General features: G+C 38.3%; 1 protein-coding gene across 2 annotated transcripts in view; it reads left to right on the top strand.

The window, feature by feature from the left end:
- Positions 1-16,985, top strand: part of CCHR10.PART0H1orf21 (chromosome chr10.part0 C1orf21 homolog) — a 1,277,964-nt gene that overhangs the window by 231,488 nt on the left and 1,029,491 nt on the right. Inside the window, exon 1 of one of the 2 annotated variants that reach the window (XM_044085303.1) lies at positions 7,080-7,132. The exons of the other annotated variant lie outside the window; for it this stretch is intronic. The gene's annotated coding sequence lies outside the window, so the exon portion shown is untranslated. Of the gene's footprint in view, positions 1-7,079; positions 7,133-16,985 lie in introns of those variants that run through there. 2 annotated transcript variants of the gene reach the window in all.

The following is a 16,985-nucleotide window of genomic DNA, read 5'->3' as shown; positions in this document are numbered from 1 at the left end:
GTATACGTGTATATGTTGATATTTGTGTGTGTGTTTATACATGTATTTATATATATATATATATATATATGTGTGTGTGTGTGTGTGTGTGTGTGTGTGTGTGTGTATCTCATATATATAGATATATATACGTGTATATGTTGATATTTGTGTGTGTGTGTGTGTGTGTGTTTATACATGTATTTATATATATATATATATATATATATATATATATATATATATATATATATATATATGTGTGTGTGTGTGCATGTATATGTTTAATACTAATCTTGTGCTACACTCATTAATTGTCATTATAATTTACTAATTGTATGAACTTGTTTCTTCCCATCGCATTTGATTCTTATCGTAATTGATTAATTGTGTTACCTTGTATGTATTCCTGCCACAGTTTCATTCTCATTCTAATTTCCTTGCCTAATATTCTCTCCCATGCTGGCACTGAAACTAGTCATATGTGATCTGTGCTGCACCATAGCTAAGAAAGCCAAAGGAATGAATAAAACCAGTGGGCCACCACTGAAGTCAGTACTGGGGACAAGCCTTATTTTGTGCATTTATAAGTGCCTTGCAGAATGTCTAGAAGGAGAAGTTTGAATCTTTTCTGACATTCAAAACTAATGTGGTAATGCTGATGGAAACCAAGGTGTAGAAGAGATAAGAGATTGTCAGGACTAGAGTAATTGTCTAAAACGTGGCAGCTTAAAAAAGCAAAATGATGCAGCGTGGAAGCAGAAACAAAAAATAAGTAAATAAATAAAATAAAGGATTGGGGACAGATCTGTCATATGACCTAAAGTTTAGTAAATACTGTGAGAAAGTAGCAAGGTGGATTTTGTATACATGGGGAGTACAAAACTAGAAGGTGTTCTAATTTAGCAGCATTTGTCAGGGCCCTGTCAGTTCTGTAACACAGTAGACTGGACAGATGCAGTCCAGAGGAGGGAAGTAGATGTGGCACGTGATTTGTATTAGAAACTGTTTAAAAAGAAACTGAAAAAAAATAGCATTTGCAATACTGAAGAAGTAAAGGAATGGGGGAACATTGCAGAATCTGTCAGATATATTGCTTCAAGGGAATCCATACATTTTAACTGAGGACAGTATTAGAAAAAATATGAGAGCAGTAAGATGCAATTGGAGAATAGAAGGTAGTTTGTCACATGGAAGATATAGTGAACGAAAACTGCAAGGAACCACCATGGCATAAAATCCACAATTTAATTAGTATTACAATAAAAAAGAACAAGCGCTTTCACGCACCATCTCGGTGCGCTTCATCAGGTTACAATCAATAGCAAAACTTCACCCTTTAAATATAAAAACCAACATCAGTTATTCAATTAAATACATCAATTAATGCAAACTATTGAAAATTTTAAAAGGGGGATGACATCCTGTATTCCTATAAATTTGCTTAAGGGCATATGCATTTAATAAAGAAAAAATCTCTTTCTAGATCAAGGCTATTCATCTTCTGAAGAAAACATTTATTTATTTAAATCTATTTAACTTCTCCTAATCCCTAAGATAAGAAGTTATGTTAAAATAGTATTACACTTAGTCCAAACATCAACATTATTACCCTTTGTCTCCAAATTCAAGTGTCAAGACCAGGATGATAATAAACATTATTTAGATAATAATAATACACAATATTTAGCATGTATTATTATAATATATTTAAATATACAATCTAAAATAATGCTAACAATAGACGTGTCCATAACAAATGGACCAATATCTACTCTAGATACATGGAAAGGACTATTTAAGCATATAGTCCAGACATAATTTCATTTACGTATAGAGTGTTTTATGTAATAATCATTGGATAGAGATATAGAAAATAAAAAATATAATCGAAAATACAATTTATAATCTGTCAGGTCAATATTAAAACAATGCGTCCCAATAACAAATAACATCAATTAAAAACATGTATATATGTGGATAAATGTAACAAATAACAGCTAGTACAAATAACATCACATTGATCCTAATAGGGCCGGTCGGATGCTAAGGGTAGAGTTTAAACCTGGTTCTATGTGGGCTCTTAGGTTTAATATCCATCTAAGTTCGTATAGTTCAAGCGTACCTATATGGTCACCTTCTCTTTTATTCTGATTCACTATTTGGACCACTCTGAATCTAAATGCATGTTGAGGAAATAGTTGACAATGCTTGGCCAGTACATTAGTGAGGTTCCCCTTCCTAATATCATACACGTGATTATACACATGATCTTTAAACCTACGTGAAGTCATACCCACGTAGTATGCTTCACATGAATCACATGTAGCTAAATAAATAACGTTCCGGGTATCACAAGTGGCATAAAACATTGGTTTAAAAGCCATATTTATGCAAGGAACTTCAAATGTCTGAGCTGTTGATATATATTTGCATATACAGCATTTTTTACAGGGATATGTGCCCTTTTTATATCTTGCTCTAATGTCCAACTGCTGGGAATTCATTTTCTCTTTACATAGTAGTCTCTTAAGGTTTAGACTATTACTAAACCTAAAGACAGGTTTGTCACCCACTATTCGTGACAACCCAGGGTCAAGAAGCAAAACTTTCCAATTATTCTTTATAATTTGCATGATATGATCCACGTCATTTGTGTATTTAAGTCCAAAAGCTAATGGTGCCCTATTCCTGCCAAAGTAATTATTGTAACTTCCTGTTCTCCTATGAACAGGAGTTTCCAAAGCTGTCACTGTTAGACTATTCACTATGTTTAGAGGATAGCCCCTATCCTTGAAACAATTCTTCTGAAAATCTATTCATCTCAATGCATCACTCTCACTACTGCAAAGCCTAGATATTCTGACGATTTGGTCTTTTATGATGTTACGAAAGATGTAACGTGGATGCATACTATCAAAATGTAAAATGCTGTTTCTCCAGCATGGCTTCCTATACAATGAAGTAGTGATTCTATTATTAACATCCTTGGTGATGGTAACGTCTAAGAAGTTCACACTGGAAACAGAAAATTCATAAGTGAAACTCAGAAAAGAAGTGGTGGATTCCATGTATGTTATAAATTCATGAAGTGAATCCTCATCATTGTTCCAAAACAACAGGATGTCATCCACAAAGCGCCTATACAAGACGATGTTATTAAACCTTACATCATTAAAAATAAACTCTTTCTCCCATTGATGGATAGCCAGGTTAGCATATGCATTAGCACAGGGAGTGCCCATGGCCACTCCCCATGTTTGTGCATATACATGGTCATTGAATAAAAATATGTTATTGTTCAACACCAAATCCAGTAAACCACAAATCACCATTTGGTCATTATTATCCATGGTGCCATATTCAAGTAAACATGTTCTTATGGCATCAAGGCCAAAATCATTGGGAATACTTGTGAATAGATTTTTAATGTCTAGCGTTACCATCAAAGTTTCATTCCGCAAGTTTTTACTTAATGTATCATGTTTTAGATCTAGCAAAAGCCCATATGTATTTTTTAAAATGGTAGGGATAGAATTAACCAGAGGGCCTAATTTAGACTGTATGTAAAGGGACGCATTTTCTGTCACCCAGTGTCTACCAGATACTATAGGGCGCAGGGGGGGGTGGATCTTCCCCTTTATGCATTTTTGGAAGCCCTTTAATCAAGGGAATCAAAGGGGAATCTATTATTAAAAAATCATATAACGATTTGTCAATACATCTGGTCATTAACATGTCATAAATGGTGTCATGTACATATCTTATTAGGGATTCCACTTTAGATCTATCTATCAATTTGTATGCTGAGTCATTGCTTAGCATTCTCTGCATTAACTCAACATAAAAACAAGTGTCCATGGCAACCACTCCTCTACCTTTATCTGCTGGTTTGAACACAATCCCTTCATCCTCACAGAGGCTATCAAGACAACATTTCTGTGCATAATTCAAATTTACATAAGTACCTCTATGTTTTTTCTCATTGTAATAAGAGTAAAAATCATGTTCACATGAGCGTATAAAACATTCAACAGAGTTGGACATTGGTGGCATAAAGCAACTTTTTCTTTTACAGGCCTGCGATTCATAAACCAAATCATTATTAATAGAGTCAGTAAACAGTACCTTAAGTGATAGCTTTCTCGCAAAAAGGCGCAATGCTATCAGAGTGTCAGGAAGTATACTTCCCCTAGAAGGGATGAAGGACAGCCCTTTATTTAGAATAGATTGTTCATCATTGGTAAATCCTCTAGACGTTAAGTTGAAAAACAAAGTGTTCAATTCCTTGCCTTTCTCCTCGGCTCCGGTGTTTCCCCTGACATTTTCCTCTTTCCTCTGCCTCGGCTGGTCGAGCGTGCCTGCGCTCTGTTTTTGTACGGGAGCGGGAAGTTTAAAGGCACAGGAGGCATACGAGAGCTAGTGGCTGTCCCCGATTTCGGTCTTGCTCCCAACCCTTCATTAGTTTTCAAACACTGCTGATTACATGGAATGGAAGCATTAGTAGATGGTAGTTCTCTATTTAATGCATCATCTAAGTGCTCATTGTTCACGGGAGGTTCAACCAAAGAATCAGTAAGTAAGGCTAATTCAGTTGTAATCATCTGTGATGTATCTGAGGAATGCACAGGTTCCGGTTCATTTCCATTAACTCTCGGCCATATAAAGATACGGCCCATCTGGAAATCTTGGCAGTCCCGTCTCAGCTTTTTGAGCTTGATTTGCTCAAGCCTATTACTATACTGTGTAAGCTGCCTGCACATACTATTGATTTTAGAAACACAAAGTTCACTTTTGTAGTTCGTGGTTAAACATTTATACTGTTCCTCCACCTTGATGACAAGATCCGTTTCTATGGGGGAAAAGTAATCTATTAATAGGTGAATATATTTGGTTCCAAACTCAATATTTAACTGCTGCCATCTCCGTAGTAATTCCGGATGGCTGTCCCCATAGCTTGGCATGCATAGGACTCGCATGCCACGCGGAATTACCTTGAAGTGAAGGCACGCCTCCATGTGCCTTCTTTGCCATATGAGTCTGTGAAGTTTGTATAGGTCATTTTCCAAGGCTCTTAATGACCCATAGAACTCTTGCAAGTTCTCAGTACTGTTCATTACCATGTTAGGAGTATTATTCTTTAGGTCAAGATTGAGTAAAGGATTTTCCCGTTGATGGAACAAACTAGTCCAACCATCGGTACCGCCTGTACCTGTTGGGTTGTAGTCCAATTCAATGTTAGGTAAATCCATCGCGTAATGGTCAGATAAGCAAAAAAATAGTAATAATATCAGCAACAAGCAAAAACCGACCATTCAAAGGTTCCTTCCAACGTTGGCGCCAAAGCATAAATAGTGAACGAAAACTGCAAGGAACCACCACGGCATAAAATCCACAATTTAATTAGTATTACAATAAAAAAGAACAAGCGCTTTCACGCACCATCCCGGTGCGCTTCATCAGGTTACAATCAATAGCAAAACTTCACCCTTTAAATATAAAAACCAACATCAGTTATTCAATTAAATACATCAATTAATGCAAACTATTGAAAATTTTTGAATGGAAGATATAAAGAAGTATTATTTCCCAGAAAAGGTAGTGAATGGCTTATACCTGCTTTCTTGGAGAGGTAGTTGAGTCAACAAATAGGGACTGAGTTGAGGGATACATGGAGAGACACAATGCCATCTTTTGGGAAGTTGAATTTTGGGGAATAATCTGTCGGGTAAGTAGGATGTGTTGTTTATGTAAAACGGTGAAGGAATTGCTGAGAGAGATGATCTTGTCTAGTTTCTAAGTAAAAAACAGCCATGTGTTTGCCTGTATTTCTTCAGACTAAATTTATTTATTTTGATGTGCTGTACTTCTGTATATGCAGTATGGTGGTTTGATAATAGTAATACAGGTAACCATTCAGTATCTGGATAATATTCTCAGATTAGTAATTGACATTTGAAGATGTCAGCAACAGGAGAGAGTAACAGTTTTCCTGTTTATTCCCAATGGTCTTAAATAGGATTATGTGTTTTCTCCAGCAGTTTTGCTGCTTTGCTCTGCTCACAGGTCCTGAGTCTTGCATCCTGCGGAGATCATTTTGATAAATGTGTTCACCAGCAATTGAGCGCTGTTAAGTAAGCACACACCCATGCATGCCAGTACAATTGCACTCTCTCTCACACACACACACACACACACACACACACACACACACACACACACACACACGCAGTGAATGATTAGTCAGCAAATGTAAATAAATCCCGAAAGGACATCCGTTGCTAATAGAAAGTACAATTTATTTGTAATTTTTTAAAAATATTGTGGTAGTACTACTGTTGTGATATGAGCTTCCTGAAAATCTGTTTACATTCAGTAGTTGTGTACTAATGTGCTATTAGAACTGCTGTGCAGAATTACGACTACTGTCGATGTGTTCTTTGCAACCAGATAAGTAGAGTTAATTTGTGATGTGAATCCAGTATTCGTAGGCGGGGAGGTAGCATTTCTTTGGCAAATTGTAGCATTTCTTGTTAAAACAAGAAGTTTGGTTAAGCTGATACAGTTTACTGTCTTGTCGTAGGTCAGAACAGTGTCCCTGTGCAGTTGTATTACACACTAGAGTGAGGGAGTGCGCGCTCTTGTGTATATGTGTGAATGACTGTTCACGAACTGTTAGAACTTTGTGTATAATATATCTAAGCTCAGTGTGTTACAAGACAGAACCATGTTAGCAGTTTTTGTGTACTGGGTTGGTTGTCTAATTCAGTCCTCGGCTACCTTCTGCTCTGAGTCTGCATGGGCCTTTGTTAGGTGAATTTGTTTCGTCCCATGTCCTAAAGACATGAGTGTGTTGAAACTTATCCAGTCCCGACTGCTTACAAAGCGTTTGTGTGCATGTGTCAGTGCGTGCCTGGGTCATGTGATACATTAGTGTTCCCTTTTAGGATTAGTTCCTCTCTGCATTGTACCAAGAGTGTCAGGATAGGCTGTGGAAAATCTGTAACCCTGCATTGGGTTAAGTCGGTAACTGCAGAATGATTTAGTAAACTACCTGCTTTTTTTTTTTTTTTTTAAGCTGGACGCAAGGGTTGACATCTTTATTGAATGTGGCCGTGGTTTGCAGCAACAGATGAAACCTGATGCCCTAGAGGTACTGGTCTCATAGGTTTGTTTTACTTCAATAGGTAAGCTTTAAGCATCATGGATTTGAGACTGCAGTGGGCAGCCAGCATTTTGGTGCAGAGGTGTGTTGTCATTTTTTTTCTTGCATTATAAATGTCTGTTTTGGTTCAGAAATGCATCTGTGTCCCTTGAGGCAGGCATGTACATCACAGGTGCATATACACAAACTAACGTATGTAATTTTGTGTTATAGAAATAGTTATGAAGATTGTTTTTAGATGTTATCTCATCACTAAGAGTCCTATAAAATCCTAAAACAATGGCTTCATTACCTAACAGCTGCAAGGGGGAGCTTTTTTTTTTCCTCTGCAAAATGTACTGGCCACAGACCCAGAGCTGATTACATTAAATAGGGAGGTAGAGGGGGCATAATCCCCTGCATGGAGTGGTGGTAGAATGGTCTTTGCCTTTCTAAAAAAAAATGAGATGTTAAGTTTTCAACAAAAAATTGTTTTTCACTCGAACTGTTTTCACCCTAACTTTTTGTTATTTTGTCAGTTTTGTAACTACGATGGATTATTTTGCAGCTTTGGTTTAGATTTTGCAGTAAGGATCTATTGAACTCGCTGAATGTAACAGTGCATTCATTTTATAGCTGTGGGTACGTTAATGTAGCACAGTTAATCAGGCAATCATTTTATAGCTGTGGGTACGTTAATGTATCACAGTTAATCAGGCACATGAAACTAGGATTTACTTATCACTGTCACACATGTGTCGTGACAGTGGAACTCTTGCACACTGCTTTACTCCCTGCCCTGTCTTGTCAGTACATATTCTGTTACAGTGATCCATATGTTTTCATGTACTATGATCCATATATTTTCCTTGTTAGTTTTCAGTGAAGTCTGTAGAGAGAGAGGAATTTATTGATGTTGAGTGTTATTCATAGAAAATTAACATTACTCTGCTCATATCTCTGAAAGAATCCGGGGCAAATCTCAACAGAATTAGGGGCAAATCTAGAAATAATCTGACTCAATTAGGTTTACTTTTGAAATATTAGTGCTATTAACTTAAGACATTGACAGAATAAGACAATGTGTATTAGTATACCTTTTCTGAAGTAAAGGTAGTCTATAACTATAAGTACAGCCATTATTAAGTGTAATTCATCATCTTTGCCCCAAAAGTTAACAGTTTTAGGAGGGATTAAAAGAGACAGAGCTAAAGTCTGAGTCAATCAAGGAACATCCCTGAAAATGACGGACATTTGAGAGGTATGGCTGTGCTTTTCTGGGTTGACCCTTCTCATGTCTTTATCTCTATATGGTTCTGGTTTTGGTAGTAAGTGGTGTGTGGGATGAATTAATTGTACTGATTTGTGTTGTTTTTGTAGACTTTAGAAATACCAAATCTTCATTGTGGTAGGCAGTGATACAACCAGCCTTTCATTTTTGTTTGATTTGTTTGGTGGTATTACCATGGTAAGCAGTCTACCTAAGGTAATTTGTACCAGTCTGGGTAGTGACTTTTAACCAGAAATGGTGTGTCCACTTACAAGGAACCTAGCTTGTGATGGCACTAAATTTGCTGGTTTGATGAGAGTGCTGATCTCTTATTGTTTGTTTGCCTTTCGGCTTTTCCCAGTAAAGGGTCACCACAGCGGAACTCTGGTCTGCTAATGATTGTCAGTAGATTTTTATGAAACGCCGAGGTGCCAGCTCGACGCCCAACCTTCAACAAAAGCACGCCCATTTACGCACGCATGTCTTTCGAACGCTACCCAACCGCGGGGAGGACATGCGGACTCCACACAGAAGAATGCTGATCTCTTATTACATATGATATATTTGTCCTTTTGTGATTAAAATACTGCTGTCTAAATAGAGTGCAAATAATAAAGAAATGAAAGAAATGGGGGAAGCCCCCTATACAGGGTTCCCTTCCTGTTGTACCCCTTAAGGAATATAACATCTTGTGAAGTCCTACAGCCATTGGCTAAGTAGCCACTTTTTGACTAAAAATTCTATCAATTAAGACAGACTTGGATAACTGCATAGTTACTGACCTGTGAAGTGGGCATGTGCAAATGACCAGCTGTAGCCATCCAAAAAAGACTCCTTTTTGCATCTTTCCAGACTACAAGTCTAGTTTCAAATGATAACACAGAGTGATTTATTTCATTTATTTTACTCTAACCCCAAGAGTACCAGTTAAACAAAGAAAACAGTTTGTTACACCACACACCATTTCAGGCATTTTTTATTGAGCCAAGTTATCTGTTATAATGCGTGGAGAAAATAAGTAACTACATCTTAGACATTTACAGCCTTAAAGTAATATTGTCACCGAGTCTAGCTGCTGTCGCCTAATGACTGTGCCAGAAAATGTCCTTTAAACTAGATGCAGACTGCCCTCTAAGCACAGCGACCTCTCTTTAGAGACTATCTTCAATAGTGATCTGGTTAATTGTATATTATTGCAAATGAAAACTCAGAGACTCAAACCCAGGAATTTTATTTTATCATTTTGCCTTTTAAGTGTATGTGGAAGTCACTCTATGCACTTGTAACGTAAATATTCTGGTTCCTTTACACTGCTATTTCTCACAGTAGTCTTAAGGGTGCAGGGAAGAAGCCCATCTGGAGGTGTACAGGGATAAAGCTCTGAGTGTGGCCTGGTTGACCGGGATTTGATTAGCAGCTTGGGTGACTGACGGAGCAGCAGGGAGGGATGGGAAGACATTCATCAATGACACTTCCTTACAAGAGGCATAGTCCAGGTAACGGAGTTGCCCTTGAGCATAATCAACAAGTGCAGCAGGTGGGAAACAGGGTGGGTAGGGCATATTAAACAAACAAAATAAAAAAGCAGGACAGATTCAAAGACTGCCAAAAAGAGTGTGAGTAGGGCATATTTAAGAAAGAAAAAGTCAGGATGGATTCAAAGACTACCAAGTCCTCAGGACACTGTAGGATACATGACCAGCACTCTCAATACTAGAAGTAATTCCGGGCGGGGGGTTAATTGATGCTCCAAGGGGGACCAATAAATAAAAATGGGGGTTGCAGAGAAGATGTTTTTCTGGTGTTAATTTGAAAAGTATTGCTACCCTATTTTATTAAACTGACGTTTTCAGGGTTAACATACAAGTTAGAGGACAGTGTGTTGGTACTTTTCAGGTAGTACTGGTTATACAGTATGCCCCTAAGTGTTCGAGGGTGTGAGATTGGGGGGGGGGGCAGGCAAGTGTGTTTTGCACTGAAGCCATTTTTTAACAAAACCCACATGTCCTTTCTTCTGTAGATGAAAAGTGCTTGCTGTAGATTGGCTGTGTGTGTGTGTGTGTGTGTGTGTGTGTGTGTGTGTGTGTGTGTGTGTGTGTGTGTGTGTGTGCATGTGCGCACTGCAGTAAAAATCTCTCTTAAAGCAGAAAGTAAATTTTTTTGTTTTATTTTAAGAGTTGCACAGAGTGAAATTGGCTTTACGTAAGGTTTACTGAAAATGGCTTAAAATCAGTTGAAATGCATAGCAAAAACAAATTCTGTGATATCAATACTTAATCCACAAATTTGCAATCAAGTAATTCACCTGTAGAAGAAGAAATTTTAAACAAATAGAGCTGAAATCACATTCCTGCTGGAAAAGTCTTCAAAGTCCTTAAACATTCCACATGGAAACAAAAAAGCAGAGGCAGGTAAACAGTTAAAAGCTAAGAAAGGCTTAAGGCTACTTACAGTATTTACAAATGGACAACTTTCAGACTATGAAAGGTCCAAAAAAATGGTCAAATAGCAAATATTTTTTTATGGTTGCAATCTTAAGGTGGTTGTGTGCAGCTGTTTTCATATTGTTGAAGTTCTTGCTGCGTGAATCACGCCTGCAGTCTTCTGATCTTCCATTGTCAAAGGCGAGTGTGCTACCTGTTGAATGACTGCCACTGCTATAATGTCTGAAGGAACCCTAAGTGTACACCTCCCTCCAACTGTTTACAAACACTGTGGTATCTTCTGAATCAATAAAACTGATTCAAAAAGTAACTAATCTTTTATGGCAAGGATAAAAGTGCTAAACTCTGTTTAAAAAGAAGTGTCAGATGGTGATAGTGGGTCAGGTACATTTCCAAGTTTTTATACTTTTTGATGCTGTTACTTCATATATTTTATTTTTATTATTTAATGTTTACATACTTAAAGTGCTCACTTATTTACCTTTGGAGTTTAATGATGTAGTCTTAAAAATAGGCTTGGTTGTGTCATGTAAAACTTTGTCCAGTACATTTTTTGTTCATTGTCTGTTAAAAGACAGTGATTGTATGTGTACATGCGTGTTTGCGTGTGTGCGTGTTTTACAGCCTTATGGTACTTGGTGTTCTGCATTAATCAGAAACAGGTTTTGAGGACAAATAAGAACTCCACAGCCCATCGAGTGTACCCTTTTCCATACGTAGTGGATAAGTCACTGAAGCGGCTTAAGCAACTCAATTGTGTATTTATTTTGTTTTCCTCTCCTGTTGTAGGAAACTGCTTGTTTGACACATTCTTCAATCATTTTAGTTTCATTATTGTGCGTCAGGGCTGGTAACCCGGTACGTAAAAATCCACTAACAATCATTAGCAGACCTGAGTTCCGCTGTGGCGACCCCTAACCGGGAAAAGCCGAAGGACACAAACAATACTTCCATGTTTGACTTTACAGAAACATTCAGCTAGCCTAACTAAAATAATGTTGTTTTTCTCACAGGTAATGGAAGCAAGTGCTGTAGAAAAGACCATGAACTGTAAGAGTACAGCACAGACAGCCCAACGAATTACAGCACACTGGTTTATTCAGAGACAACACTCCACAAAGTAAAACATAAACACTTATATCCATAAGTACATTTTCGTCAGATGCATAGAATGTTGTTTTTCTCCCTTTTTGTTAAGGTAGTATGTGTTAAGTACAATTGTTTTGTTTGTTTATTAAATAGTGGTGTAGTATAACCCAGTTAGAATATCCCCGTTAACACACAATCAGGAATACCATCCAGACAAGAAAAGCTCCAGTAATAAAATGTTGACAATTACATAGTACAGTAAGATACAATTTACAAACAAAAAATATAAAATAAATGAGAGGATATTTTACATTAATATATTTTATGCAGACAAGTTCACCACCACTGTAAGACAGTATGTCAGATATGTCTCACCGTCTGGCTGTCAATCATTTTACATTTTTTCCCCTGGAAATGTTCCTTTTTTCTGACATCGTCATCTTCCATTTTTCTATAGTTTTGTCACATTGACTTCCCTGTTCCCAGCATCTCTTGTGATGATGTCAATATCCGTTTCCATTTTATCCTTCTAACATTTCATGTCTCACTGTATAGTTTTCTCTTGAGTTTTTATCATCTGCATAAGTTATCTGGCTTTCCTTTGCATTAAATGTAAGATGCAGTGTATTTTTAGTGTTTTTTTAACTTTGTAAAATCCTTTAACCTACTATCTCCCACATCTGTATTGAGTTAATTGCACATTTTGTACCATCTGTACAGTGACTTAACCTGTCTGTACTACCCCTTTTGTAGGCATTGAAGAGGTCTGGTCCAAGAACTGAACCTTGGCATCCACTACTTGTAGCTCCCCTCATTGCAGATCTGTTCACCCATGGTGTCACTCTGGGATCCACTCCAGAATTAATTAATTTGCTTGCTAATCTGTTGCTTGGAATTTTGTCAGCTTGTTTGCATTGTTGTGCTTGAATAACCTCCTAATTTAATCCAGGATCTAGTTTTATGCAACAGACATGCTTTGTGATAGACTTCTGATGCAATGTAGCATGTTATTACTTTATGGTGCAATAGGCAGTTGTATGCCTGTGTATTTTTGTACGTTGTGTTACTTCATGTTACAAACTGTGAAGTATTCCTTGCTGAACTTTGCAACGTATAAATGTTGAATGGTTTATGTTATTTTGCACTGTATGTCCATATGTGTTGCTTGGAGTTTTTCTTCCTGGATCTCCAGTTAAAATGGGTACTGCTCGAAAGGGCTAACCCAGTCAGCAAAATGTAAATAAATGAATACGGGAATAGTCAAGCTGTCTTCTTTCCTTTGTTTGTGTCATTAGTGACCCAGTTAAAGAAATTTGATCTGTTTGAAAAGAGTTTGTTGCTGTGAAATCTGTCCTGTGTTAGTGTTGTGCCCAGTGGCGCAGCACTTAGCATTGTCGCCTCATTGCAACAGGTTCTCTGGTTCGATTCTCAGCACGGGTTCCCTTCTATGTGGAGTCTGCATGTCCTGCCTGTGTTTGCATGGGTTTCCTCCGGGTGCTCCCGTTTCCTCCCACATGTGTCTTAGTTATCTCCCCGAGCCTCCGCTGAAAATGGGCTCTGCCCTAGTCAGAATTTCCCTGTAAAACAAAGGCCTTCCAACATGGATACACTTGTATGTGGGCAGGTGTTGCTGCTAGTTAGAGAGTTCAGTCACAGTTAGCTAATTAGCCCCCCCCTGCGTAAGTGCCTTTTTAACCCCAGCCTCACATGGCTACTTAACTTGTACATTATGCCTAGAAGCATCTTTGGAAAACATTCACCATCATACTGAGGTCTTGTGAGTAGACTAGCTAGTATAGCTGGAGTCTAGTTTCCCTGCCTTCAGTAGTCATCGTCTGAACAACAGTAAAATCAAGTGTTTTGCAAAGTGTTTATATCCAGATCTTTACAAAAACATGCAGGTATTGCTACCTACTGCATCACGAGTATTTTCCTTACTGGATGAAAAGGACTGATTGGCTGTAGGGTCTTCCTTTTTTTCAGTTGTTGCCATCGGAGAATTTGTGGGTGTGTACATGTGTGAATTTTCGAAGACTTTAAAGCTATGATCTAATCATGAGGAAAAACAAACAAACTTGCAGCCGGTATAAAATCATGTCCAGTATAAATGCTGGTGCAGTAGGTAGAATTAAATAACGGCTGAAACAATATAACAAATTAAAACAAATTAGTGGTCTGTGTGTAGCAAATATGGTTCTTCCTAAAGTAACAATGTTGCTTGTTGAAGTACAGTGTGTAGCACTTCCGCTTTAACTGCATGATAAAAGATATTACAATTCTTGGATAATTACTTATAACTGTACTAGCTTTGCCTTTAATACCAGTGAACAAGCTCCAGTTCTTTTTGTAGGGACAGGTATATCTCACCAAGGATACCGCTACTGTGGAACAGACTCCCCATCCACATAAACAAAGTTCAGCCCTGTCCAAGAACAACTTGGATCTATGGTTGAGAAACAGAAAATTTACCCCAGGACTGCCCCTGTACTACTAATGGACAAGGGCAGCTCCTAAATGCTTTATCCCATAGATGGGCCCCCTCAAATTATGTATTGTATGATACCAATTATTCTCATTGGGGAAGTATGTAATTATTGACCATGGGATGGGCAAGGCTAATCTATAACCAAATGGGATAAGTTATTTCGAGCACAAAAAGGGAAACTGGCCAGGATTAAAATGGCCCACAAGGGCAGCTGGCCTAGTACTTACTTATGAACCTATAGTTCCTTATGTACTTTGACTTCCCTAGTTGACAGACTCACTTTTAAGTAGGTCGTAGTACACAGCAGACTTACTTTAGGTTGCGTATTATCAGTGACTCCAGGTCCTGGGGATGTGTACTTGAGGATCTCCATTTTTGTGACAGATATATGTGTGAGCATGGGGGAGGGCACAGGATGTCCTTGGGGTTACGTATGTGCACACTTCCTGCATCAGAGATGGGATTAGGGCTTAAAACAAAGTGATATCATGGCAGGATGCCAGCGGGGGCAGAGGCGCCACCATGGTTGCTTGTATGATATCTCTCCAGCCCCACTGTTGCCTTCAATGAAAAGTGTCCAGGATGGAGAAGGGGAGGAATGGACTGGGCTGATGATTGGCAGGCATGGCAGGAAAGAGCGTGTAAAAAAAAAAAAAAAAAGCGATAAAGAACGCAGACAAAAAGAGAGCTACTGGAAGAAGGTTTTGGGTGTCGGCCCAGAGATTCTGAAAGTGAGCGTTAATTCTGAGCGCTACCATTCTAATTAAACTCTGCTCTTTCCTGAAAGTCTGGGGCATGAGCTCATCTTGTGAGGGCACAGATTACATTATGGTGAAGGAAAAACTTTCCTGAAAAATATATAGCCAGCCTTTGGTGATTCTGTGATGGAAAAAATAAATAAATAAAATACAAAAATACAGTAACACTACTAATAGTGTTGAACGACATTAGCACACTATCGGACAGCAATACTTTCTTTTCTGTATGGTATACAGTAGTCTCAAAAGATCTATTTGCCACCAAAAATTACATTCTGGCAAAGAATTTAGTTACAGTAAATTAAAAGTCACATTATTTGGCAGTGAAGGAAGACACACAATGTGTTTCTTCCTTTGCATGCTTCAGTCTAATCCGTACGCCGTCTTTGAGTACCTTAAAGCTAAACTGGTAATTAGTTTAACACATTTTGCAGCACTGAAGTATTTGTGTCACCTGTGATTAGCTCTAGTGGAGCAAAAGGATCCAGCCCTAACTACAGTCCTGGAGACCCAAGTTTAATTAGTGGGTGGGTGCTTGACAGAGCTGGCACATGCCCATCTGGGAGGAGGATGCAGGGCAGGCCATAAAAAGCTACACTCCCTCACAGGCAGGGTACCATTGTAGTGCATATCCTAAAGGCAAACTTTCCACTCACCAAGCCACTGTCTTTATTAGCGACTGTATGGGGGTATGTACTTGTAGGGGGGAGGGGGTTATGGATCCCTGCAGTGATGGGGGTAGCTTGTTCCTATTAACATACATTGGCAAAATGCTGTTGAGGACACAAGCAGCCTTCATAGCTGCCCAGTGAATGGTTCTCTCCCCTGTACTGTGCTGGAGTAATTCTTCATACAGAGGAATGGATGGCAACAACTAAATGGGGAGGGTTTGATGGTTGACAGACAGGGTCAAAGCACTGGGGGAAACAAAAGCAATCACATAATTTCCAAGTGATTTTATTACTTTTCCACTAACTGAAGACACATCACCTGACAAGTAATTTCTTTGCTTGTACAGTCATGAAAAAGATTTGCCTTCCTACAATCCTTGTTCTCTTGGAGACAAGTACAAATGCCTAGAGGGGTGTGCCTAGTTGTGCTGTCCATGTTATAGTTTTTCATTTGCCTTGGGTGCATTTTGCATTCTGTTTATGAACACAGAGCAGAAATTGTTAAATGGTTACATTCTGACTTTTCTGTTGTGTTATGCATCCTTTCATTTTCTTTGACTCCTAATGTGCACGTAAAGCTTGTGTCTTGTTTTCTATATTAATTGCTTTGTTTCTCTAGGGTTTGACGTTTGCTATTCTTATTTCCTTTGCAGTTTTAATTTGCATTACATTATTTTATTTTACTACTAGGCAAAAATTCCTAGAACTACGCAACAGAACCAAAAAGCTTATAAAACAGGACAAAGTCCAATACTATCAGTCTGCCCTTACCTCCTCCCAACATAACCCCAAAAAATTCTGGTCCTCAATAAACTCCATCCTCCACCCAGGTAAAGTAAGTGCACCCCCTCCTAACTTAAATCACTCCTCTGAAAATATTGCTACCTCTTTCAACAATCACTTCACACAAACCGTACTATCACTAGCTAGACAACACAACCCCCCCCCCCCATAAACCCACACCGTCAACTAGAACTAACAATCTCCCAACTAGCTTCTCTTTCTCTCCTGTTCCTACCTCCAAAATAAAACAACTATTAACTAAACTTAAAACCACCAGATTAGCAGCAGACAACCTCCCAGGTGAATACATTTAACTTGCAGCTGACGCCCTAGCCTACCCCATATCACTCTTGATTAACAGA

This window comes from Protopterus annectens, chromosome 10.part0, assembly GCF_019279795.1.
Source record: "Protopterus annectens isolate FY-2018-M chromosome 10.part0, PAN1.0, whole genome shotgun sequence".
NCBI lineage: Eukaryota > Metazoa > Chordata > Ceratodontiformes > Protopteridae > Protopterus > Protopterus annectens.
The sequence above is the reverse complement of the archived record's forward strand: the minus strand, read 5'-3'. Positions and strand labels throughout refer to the sequence as shown.